The following is an 8,212-nucleotide window of genomic DNA, read 5'->3' on the forward strand; positions in this document are numbered from 1 at the left end:
CTGGAACTGTGTGGCCCAGAGTCAGGGTGAGACAGGGACAGCCGTGGAATGCTGTTTCTACGTACCAACATTCTAAGACACGTCAAGCACTGTTCTGAGTGTCTTGACCCTGCTCTTGACCCTGGGCCTGACCCTGCCCTGACCCCTCTCCACTCATCTTTAATTTTAAGGACCCACCCATCACAGTAAATGCCAGAACTGCCATACCAAAGCAATGTTATTTGACTAGGTATGTATGTATTTTAGCTCCTTTAGTCTCAGAGTCTTCAACCTCTCCCGTCCCACCAAGGTATCAGCCCTGCCCTTCCTGATTCCTTCCAGGCATTCCAAGTATTTGTGACCTGGAGGCAGGGGAACAGGGCCTCCTGAGAATGGTCCCAGGGAAGCAATAGTTTAGGATGAAGCATCTGGGAAGAGGGAGGATCCATCAATAGCTTTCTCTGTAATTGGGGGCATCTTCTCTGAGCTTTTCCTTGGAAACCCCAAGGTGAACAAGAATACCCTTGTTCTCTGGAGCTCCCTACTGGGGTGAGGTGGGAGGAATGGAGCTGGGTAAGGGAAGAAACAAACACAAACCCAGAAAATTCTAATTCATAAACGATGGGATTCGCCATTTGGGATTCGCCAGCCCTAGCTGGCGAATTGTGGAGAGGGAGAATGTGACCACTCCCTTCAAGGTTGCAAAATTCAGCTGGCCACTGTCTACCGGTTGGGGGACCCTGTACAAATCAGTTAACCTCTCCTTAAGGCTCTGAAAAGCACTGACTCAATACATACCTATTAAAGGAATGCACTTCAGTTTCTTTGCATGTTAAATGGGGGGTAATAATAATTCTATTGTTGACTGAGAGCTCCCCAGAGCCAGGCTCTAGCCCACTTCCAACAAGCCTGGCCCCCACCCCTCCTCATCTTTGGACCCTCCCCTCAGTAGTGTCTATACATTCTCTCACTGTGGTGTCAAGCATGCTACCTGGTCATACCTGTTGAAAGGAAGAGCATACCAGCTAATGGATGTGACCTTGCCGACCAAGGGCAGCACACAGCTGATGTAATGATAATTTAAGTGTTTCACAAACATCAGCTGTTGCTTTTATTGGGATGGGTGATCAATAGTTATGGTTGCCAACTTTAACAAATAAAAATACAGGACACACAGTTAAATTTGAATTTCAGACAAGAAACTTTTTTTTTTTTAAGAATAAGTATGCTCTATGCAACATTTGGGACATACTCCTACTAGAAAAGCAGTCGTTGTGTACCTGAAGTTCAAATTTAACTGCGTGTCCTAGATTTCATCCGGCAACCTTATTGATGGCAGCTTATTGATTGGCTGGGGATTACGGGGTTGTGAAGCCAAGAAAGGGCTCTGCGGAGGCTGTCTGGAACAGAATCAAGGAAGGAAAGGATGAGTCACTGTTAAGACTCCCGCCGGGGCTGTAGGATCATTACCACACAAGACAGTGCTAAGCCTTTATTTGCTAGTGAATCCATCAGAATCAGGCTTTCTTCCCTCAATGTCTGAACACATGTCCAACTAGGCTTACTAAATAGGTCGGGCTTACTAAGAATGAACTAGAGTGAGCCAGGTGCAGGGGCACAGGTCTGTAATCCCAGCTACTCCAGAGGCTAAGGCAGGTGGAACACGAGTTCAAGGCCAGCCTGGGCAATTTAGCAAGACCCTCTCTCAAAATAAGAAAGGCCTGGGGATGTTGGGGATGTAGCTCAGTGGTAGAGCACCCCTATGTTCAATCTCTAGTACTGAAAAGAAAAAAAAAGAGAGAGAAAAGATTATAGAATGGATGCAGGAGTGTGGGAGTGGGAATGAAAAATGGAAGCAGTCCCTTTCTTTGTCCCCTCACCCTTTGGTACCAGGGTGCTTAGTCACTAAGCCACATTCCCAGCCCTTTTTTTTATTATTATATTTTAAGACAGGGTCTTGCTGAGTTGCTTAGGGTCTCATTAAGTTGCTGAGGTTGGCTTTCAACTTTGGATCCTCCTGCCTCAGTCTTCCAGGTTGCTGAGATTACAGGCGTGCATCATCACACCCAGCTGTCAATCCCTTTCTTGACAGTCATACCCTCTCAGCATGACCACACTCCCCAGCCCAAAGCCTAAGGGCCTGGGAACCAGTTGCCTGCCATCGCAAGAGATCCTGGTCCTGGCACGGGAGGCCAAGTCCAAGAGAAGTTGCTAATTAAGGGAGAGAAGCAATTGGCTCAGGCCCCCCACCAGGAGAGTCCGGCCCTGTGTGAGCACTGTCTCCAGGGGCCCAGACCCAACCAAGAGAAGAGGACCTGGATAGGGCTGCAAAGCCCTCTCCAAAGTCAGGACAAGACTGAGAAAATGTACACATACTCAGCTTTCCACAATGCAGACACACGAAGAAGGGAAAATTTCTTAAGTTTTGAGGTGGGACAGACCTGGGTTCAAAGGCTTGCTCCACCACTTAACTTGGGCAACCTTTGCAAGGTAAGAGTCACCCAGATAATGAATCTCACAGGAGTTTGTTTGTTTGTTCAGACAGGATCTTGATAATTTGTTGGCCTCCAATTTGTGATCCTCCTGCCTCAGCCTCCAGGGTCTCGCTTTATGATCTCTAGGGTCAAATCATATTAAAGCTGGAAAGGGCCTTGGGAAAAATCTAGTTTTATCTCCTCTGTTTATGGAGGAGAAACAAAGACCCAGCAAGCATAAATGACTTAAGACCACATGTTGATCAAATAATACAGAAGCTTAGAATCTCCCAATCCAGGGCTGTGTCCACCATTGTGAAATTATGCCTGTGTCATCCAGAGGGTTGGCATTCTTCCTGACATATTAGAGTCCAAAGAAACAGAAGAAAAGTTAAGGAAAGGGCTAGAAGAACCTAGTGGAAGATTTAGACATTTTCATTTAACTCATGGGAAAAAGAGAGTATTCAATAGAAGGTGTTGGGATACCTGGATTTTTGCTGGCGGGTGGGGGGGGGGGCGGATAATAAAACTGAAGTCAAAGCAAATTCCATCCAGAGCAAAGAGTTAAGTATAATAAAGCCAGGTAAGTTCTACAAGGAAGTGTGGGCAAATAGATTATAATTTTGGAATGGGAAGAGTTTTCTAATCAGGATGGAAAAACCAGGGGTCATAAAAGAAAAGATTGATACAGAAGATCACATAAAAATTTTATTTTAAAATTTCTATATGAAAAGCTACCATATAAGTGTTTTATCAAGGGGCTGTTTTTCCAAGAGTATTTTCCTACCATGGGCAAGGCACTGGGTTCCTTCTCTAACACTACAAAAAGAATTTTTTTCCCCAATAACAGAAAACACACAACAAAGGGATATTTCCTTAATTTACAAATAAACTCATACTAATGCATAAGAAAAGAGTTTAATGATTGTAATTGCTAATATTTAATGATGATTTCCTACATGCTAGACACAATTTTAAGTATACATATATTATTTTATTTAATTCTTACAGTAACTAACTCTATAAATTAGGCATTATTATCTCCATTTAATAGAGGAGGACAGTGATGCAGTTAAAAAAATAATCGAAGAATATGTACAAGTAGTTTGCAGAAAAAGAAACATAAATGTTCAATAAAGATACAAAAAGATGTTTGATATCACTCATTATTCTAGAAATGCAAAATAAAACTGGAATGTTGACATCATTTTTTTACTTCTGTTTAGCAAAAATGAAAACACTTGTTGATACCCAGGACTGGCAATATGAAAGCCTGCTTATTAGCTGATCCTCTCATATTCTGAGTTCTATCTTTGTATTAGCTCAAATCACCAGAAAACTATATATTTTTTAATTTGTATTTTATAGTTGTAGATGGACAGCATGCCTTTATTTGTTTAGTTTTTTTATGCTGTGCTCAGGATCGAACCCAGTGCCTTACACATGCTAGGCAAGCGCTCTGCCACTGAGCTACAACCCCAGCCCCAGAAAACTATTTGAACCACATTAACTAAGCAACCCAGCAAAAATGCCTTCAGCAAGTTTCATTTTAATATTACCCTTGAAGTCTCTTGATGTTTGGCAGAAGAAAAACCCCTCTCTTTATTTGTCCTGGAAAAATTACCACCAAAGGCATTGTCTACTATGGCAATCAGTGTTACTTATGTATGAAGAACCTGAACAGTATAATATCTTTAACATTTGCTATCAAGAAAATCTTTTCTCTGCTGAAGACCTGAAATGTTTCATTTTACCACATAGTAATAATTATATAAACGATTCTGTTTCCCTTTTCTCCTGCCAGAAAGCTCAGAACCATATTTGGTGATCCATGACAATTAATGACATAAATAGGATAGTTGGCATCTGACTTCTCAGCCCAATCTAACCACATCTTAACTCTTTCCTTTTTCTCCTCTTTGCTTTAGCCGGCTTTTCTCCTTTCACTTCTTTTTTAGTTTTCTAATTTTAGTTTAACAAAATTATGTAATTATGTGGTTGTTTTTTTTTGGAAACTATTTCAAAATCTTTTGGAAGCAGGTAAGGTAAAAGTTATAGACAGTCAACCCCCTCGGTTTTGTTGTTTTTGTTGTTGTTTAAATATTTTTTTATTTGTAGTTGGACACAGTACCTTCATTTTATTTATTTTTATGTGGTGCTGAGGATCGAACCCAGCGCCCCGCAGGCAGGCTCTAGGCAAGCGCTCCACCGCTGAGCCACAAACCCCAGCCCCAACCCCCTCGTTTTATGGTTGAGAAAATTCAGGTCCTCTCGAAGTTAAATGACTTACTCTAATCTGCAATTAGTACTTAATCTGTGTACACATGTGACTCTCACACTTTATTGTAAGCTCCTTAGAACTGGATTTGGGCATAGGGGGTCAGGGGACACATGCCTATATCCCAGCTACTCAGGAGGCCGAAGCAGGAGGATCACAAGTTTGAGGCCAGTTTCAACAACTTAGTGAGACCCTGTCTGAAAATTAAAAAATAAAAGGGGATGGGGATGTAGCTCAGTGGCTGAGCGCACCTGGGTTCAACCCCCAGTACTCTTAAAAAAAAAAAAGAGTTGTATTCGTCTCTGAGATCCTGGAAGCAGGCTCTGAGCCAGTATGCAATAGGTGTTCAATAAATGTATATTGGCTGAAAACATTGTATACATTAGGAGGAAAGGGACACATTTTCTTGGAATAAGTTCTGGTAGGTTGTAGCTGTCCATGAGAACTGAATTAGCAATAGGGTATGGACTCAGCCTCGGGCCGAGTCTCACCACACCCAAGCCCCACCATTACCCAGCACTCTCAGGGTTAGGCCCAGCACAACCACTCTGCCTTTTCCTCCACCCTTCCGTCTTGGGCCTCTTCTTGGTCCAATCAGTTCCCAAATATTTTGGAGTTTCACAGTGGGTGGGGACAGCACATGTTCTCCAAGTCTCTGGGCCCTGTGACGCCTGGAGGTTAGGGAATGGCATCAACTTTTGACCCGTGTGCAGTACCCAGTGTGGGCTGCTCATTAGTAGTAACTGGTAAGGAGGAGAAGGAGGGTCCATAGTCATGGCTCTCTCTGTCCTTGTGACCCTCTGCTGAGGCATGTTCCCATACTCCTTGTGGGGCAGAGGAGCCAGCAGAGGTTGATGCGATCACTCTTTCCCCACTTTTCCCATCCTTCTGTGCCAGGAGGGAAAAGAGTAAGATGTAGACAGTGAGGTCAAGCTGGAAACATGAGTGGGATGGGGCTTCCTCTGCATGCCTTCCTGTGACGTAGACACAAGCTGGCTTCCCAGGGACTGTTACTCTGTGCCCTCTACTCTCCACTCTCCATCTTGCTATTCTTCTGGGCAATTTCTAGAAAGAGAGCTGATGTCTGGGCAAGTCCTCTGACCCAGATTTCCTGGCTTGATGGACAACCTGGGCTGGGAAACTGACAGGGCAAGCCAAACTTCAGGGACCACACCTGCTAAGCCACAGGAAACCTCAGGCCTGGGGCTTCTCGGAGCTAGTCACGGCCTCAGCCTTTAACCTCCTGCCAGGATTTGGGTCAACCACCCCTGAGGATCATCCTGCCTGAGCAAGAGGCTTTGCTCTTCCTTCTCACCCAGGACTTCAGAACCTACGTGGCGATGCTGCAGGATGGGAGGTGTTTCCGTGGAAGGTCCCTGCCCTGGTCTCTACAAATGGGAAGTGTTTGCCTACATTGTGTGCTCCAAGGGGTTCCCATGTGTCCAGGTGGTGAATTTTCACATTTCTCAGACAATTTTAGAGCCCCGGGAAAGACAGTGAGCACCATGACTCTAGCTGAGCTCTTGATTTGTATCTTCCTCTCTCTCTGGGGTGGCAGAACTCCCAGCTTGAGTAAGAGGTAGCCTACTTGGGATCTGAACATTCTACAAACTCTTGCCTACTTCTGTGAGAAATGATGACCCTATGCACAGTACCAGGCCCAGCTTAACTCCTGTAGGACCCGGCAAGTTCTCCTACTATGTGACTACACATTTAAAGCATTATCAATTATACAAACAAAATATTAACTAAAATAAGTCCTATATGCCTACCTTGACAACATACTTTTATATTGACAAAACTTAAAAATGTATAAAGTTGGGGCTGGGGTTGTGGCTCAGTGGCAGAGCGTTTGCCTAGCATGCGTGGGGCATTGGGTTTGAACCTCAACACCACATAAAAATATAAATAAATAAATAAGTAAATATATTGTGTCCATCTACAAACTAAAATTTTTTTAAATGTATAAAGTTGTTATAGTTTTTATATAGCTGAGAGGTGGCAAAACATCAAAAGACTAATCTTTATTTACATGATGCGCTGGAAATATTCAGTTGAATAATAAATGTATACATAATTTGAAAACTACTACATGCTTGCATATTCGATAAAATTATTTTTCTTGCTTTTGTTACAAAATTATCAATTATATAATTATAATCAATATTTAAAAAAATATTTTTAGTTGTAGATTGACACAATACCTTTATACCTTTATTTATCTTTATGTGGTGCTGAGGATCGAACTGAGTGCTCTACCACTGAGCCACAACCCCAGCCCCATAATCAATATATTTTTTTTTATTGGTTGCTCAAAACATTACAATGATCTTGACATATCATATATCATTCATTTGTTCAAATGGGGTATGAATTCTTATTTTTCCCACGTGTACATAATCAATATTTTTATACAATTTAAATTCTGTTGACAGTCAAGCCAAATTAGACAATCTTTCTCGAGTCATAAGTCTCGATTTTTTTAATGAATTTCAAATTATTATCAACATAATTTTTGAAGCAATAGTTGGATGTAGAATTAAACCATTGATTTTATGTATCATGTAAAATACACTAATGGGATAGCATATGATAAATTATTGTGTCACACACAAAAAAATTACAGTGTTTTTATTTCATTCCATAAACTGCTATTTCTTTTTTTAAAATATTTATTTTTTAGTTTTAGGTGGACACAATCTTTTACATTTATGTGATGCTGAGAATCAAACCCAGTGCCTCATACATGCTAGGTGAGCACTCTACCACTGAGCCACAACCCAGCCCCTAAACTGCTATTCCTTTCATCATGAAAGTTTCTTAGAGCAAGTCAGGCACATGACTGTAATCTCAGTGACTCAGGAGGCAGAGGCAGCAGGATTACAAGTTCGAGGCCAGCCTCAGCAACTTAACAAGATCTTAAGCAACTTAGCAAGACACTATCTCTAAATAAAAATTAAAAGGATTAGGGGTGTAGCTTAGTGGTAGAGCCCAAGTTCAATCCCCAGTATTTAAAAAAAAAAAAAAAAGAAAGAAAGAAAGAAAAAGAAAAATTTTTAAGGGAATAACTGTACCTATAGATCAGTAGCTCTCCAACTTTTTTATTTTTATTTTTTTTTAACATGGAACGCTTCACAAACATGTGTTATCCTTGCACAAGGGTCATGCTGATCTTCTCTGTATTGCTCCAACTGTAGTATGTGGCTACTGAAGTGAGCACTCAAACTTTTTGAAGTCAGAATGCCTTAAAAGTTATTGAGAAACACAAGGAGTTTTGTTATGTAAATTATGATTATCAATATTTACCATACTAGAAAGTCAACCTGATTACTTTTTTTTTTTTTTAATTTTTTATTGTGGGTTGTTCAAAACATTACAAATTTCTTGACATATCATATTCCACACTTTGATTCAAGTGGGTTATGAACTCCCACCTTCACCCCATACACAGATTGCAGAATCACATCAGTTACACATCCAT

The 8,212-nt window shown here is 41.4% G+C and overlaps 1 non-coding gene across 1 annotated transcript; it reads right to left on the minus strand.

The window, feature by feature from the left end:
• Nucleotides 1–7,847: 7,847 nt before the first annotated feature.
• On the minus strand, nucleotides 7,848–7,949 carry LOC125616691. The gene has a single exon (XR_007347437.1). It is a non-coding gene; the product is annotated as a U6 spliceosomal RNA (small nuclear RNA).
• Nucleotides 7,950–8,212: the final 263 nt, after the last annotated feature.

This window comes from Marmota marmota, unplaced genomic scaffold, assembly GCF_001458135.2.
Source record: "Marmota marmota marmota unplaced genomic scaffold, marMar, whole genome shotgun sequence".
Taxonomy (NCBI): Eukaryota; Metazoa; Chordata; class Mammalia; order Rodentia; family Sciuridae; genus Marmota; species Marmota marmota.